This window comes from Mizuhopecten yessoensis, unplaced genomic scaffold (genome assembly GCF_002113885.1).
Source record: "Mizuhopecten yessoensis strain PY_sf001 unplaced genomic scaffold, ASM211388v2 scaffold8777, whole genome shotgun sequence".
Classification (NCBI taxonomy): Eukaryota; Metazoa; Mollusca; class Bivalvia; order Pectinida; family Pectinidae; genus Mizuhopecten; species Mizuhopecten yessoensis.
The window spans coordinates 22,989-25,972 of NW_018407716.1; positions in this window are offsets into that span (position 1 = coordinate 22,989).

Genomic DNA, 2,984 nt, shown 5'->3' on the forward strand with positions numbered 1-2,984 from the left:
AGCTCACTCTGTGTCATCGGTACACCATGAAAACGGAGCGACGTTCTCCGACCGTATTGTTCCAACTCTTCAAGGCCCGACTCAAGCGAAACAACTTTTTCACTCAAAGTCTTAACTTCAGCCTGAAGCTTGATGTTATCATTTTGTAGATGAGACACATCTGTCTGTTGACGGGTAGAAATGTCTTTGACCTCTGTGCTAAGTAAGGCAATTTGGTTAGTCAAAGGCTCAACGATATCTTTGAGCATGTTTGTAAGAGTAGGAGCGATGGCTTCAGCCAGACAAGGAGCAACTGCTTTTATAAATTCCGGACTCTGTATAGAAGATATAATCAGATCTTGCAGATCGAAAATTTTACCCTGGTGGCTTACCTTCTTACCACCAGAAGCAGACAGATCATCCATAGAATTTCTCCTTCTCATAGGTGGTGGAGCATTTACATTATCCCCATGGACCAGTTCATACTCGGATGGACTAAATGTCTTATCAATTGTTCTCTTTTGGCGTTCGGACACTGGGGTATGAACAGATGACATAGTGGTCAATATAATAAAACAGCGTTACAGGTTGTCAATCGTGGAATGTACTCGCGTGTATAGTTCAAAGCGACAGGTGTATTAGTGACAGGTAATCGACAGGTAAGATACTCACTCAACCAAAACAAACAAACATTTCTCTCTGTACGGTAATGTTAAGTTTTTCAATTCGATAGTATCGAACAGCACAAATTTTCCAATGATAAAATGACAGTTATGCAATGAAGATCAGCAAACCTTTCATCTCGCCAAATCCAAAGTCTGTTTAACACATAGAAGGTGGCCAAACCCAACAAAATCTTCTGATCAAATTATCAACAGCCTATCCTTGTCGCCATCTTTACTGTCTCGAATATGTCATGAGCATAAGCTTACTTAACTATTAGTAAAATATAAACTGTTGACGTTTTCATGACAGTCATTAACATTAAAAACTATATATTTACATTTGCATGGCATTGTCACTATATAGCCTCTTTGAAAGCTGTGTCGTTGATAGGGCTTTAATTACCATACATCACGAGACACAATTCTTAGCGTATCAATACAACACTGACCGAAACTACAATATCCGGACCAATATAAATAAACATGACGGCTGCTGAAATATCGCTTGGCATTGCGAGATTTGACAATGTCATTGTAAATTTATGTGCAAAATACAAAATAAAATAAAAAAAAAAAACACTTTTATTACAACGAAAACAAGACCAAGGTCTGCAATCTCGTACAAAATGCACATCGGTTGAAATCACCAATGCCGGCAATGGAAACAATTTTAACGCTCATGCAATTTATCAGAAATATCGTCTGTTACACTACACTGATCAACAGGGGTTCGTTACAAATGTCTGAAATACACATATTCTATAGACCTACTGACACATATGTTACAGACTTACTGATATGAGTCACAGCACACATAAACATTTCAGACATTTGTAACGAACCTGTGCTCCGTCGCAAAATCACGCCCCAAGATCACTCACTTCAATCGTCGCTATCAGTTTCACGCGTCTTGGATCCACGGTTCGTCAGTTTCTGACGACATGTCAAATAATTTGAATGACACAGCTATGCAAGCAAACAAATCATAATGCGCTAGCGCGCATTATGTTGTTTGCTTGTAAAGCTGTGTCATTCAAATAGATCATAAATACCATACAAAAACAGTTCAATGCTTAAGTAACAGTCCTTACCCATGTCAGATCGGTAACAGTTGGACAGACTTTCTCGATTTTACTTGCGGTGAAATAATAAAACAATCTTTTGGCATATCCTGGCTCGGGCTCCACGCTACAGAGTTAAAATCAGTTAAAGTTAAGAGTAAATATTTCTAAACATTCAATGGCGACACAATCGTAAACTTGAAAAGGTCATAGACGTTTATTTGAGCTCCGCGAGATCTTTGCGTAATGTCAAGTCAAAGAATAACATACGATCCAATCTTACCATGTCTGGTCCGAACTTACCACGTAAGATCCCGATATACTGCAGGCCCTTGGTGCATGGCGCACATCATTACCGCAAATATCAAGAATAACCTGATATTCATTGTGGTAATCGAAGAATTAAACAAAATAAGTAAATATCAGGGGAGAGACTGATCATCTCCGCCTTCACCGATTGCTAAGCAGCTTAGCAACAAGTATGTGACGTCACAAGTGGGTACTCTATGTTACCGATCATGACGTCATGCTATAGTCTTTTACCTAATAAGTGCAAGCGGTTACACGTTGGTGACAATGTTTATGGTACCAAAATGTCTTCTGTTATGAATCGAACCCTGGACTAGCGGCAGTGAGTGCTTCCAGTAGGAGTCGAATTTGGGACTAATAGCGACAGGATATGTTTACCTTAGAATTCCACTAAAATTCGAACAAAGGCATGACACCGTTTTCATGCGCAAGCATGGACTATGTGCTCAAACCAGTTTTGCTGTAACTCACTTAAGTCATGTCAAACGATCATAAATCAAATTAAAAGTTTGGAAACAGCAACGGCCTTAATTTTTTTCCAAATCAGTGACAAAATAAGATTTCTTTTATTTATGGTTTGAAATGCATCTTTTTAACACAGTTCCGTTCAAACATATTCTTCAGATGCGCGTTGCATACCCTTATAAATGTTAAAAAGATGCAATTCAAACCTTATCTTTACGTTCTATTACCTCCACTTTTATTATTTGAAATTAAGAAAAAAATAGTCTTTTTATTTTTCATGTAAAAAAGCAAAACAACAGTCTTTTTGGCGGGAAATTCATAAACTTAAAACATTTTGGACCTTTTTTTTGCCTAAAAACATAAAATAATTGTGAAATGCACTAATGTAACGGTTCCTGACTTGGAGCATGTATATTTTATAGTTATAAATTGCCATATTCAATACAATATTAGCAGATTACGATATTTTTTTGTTTTTTGTTTTAAAACAAAGGGGGGGGGGGGG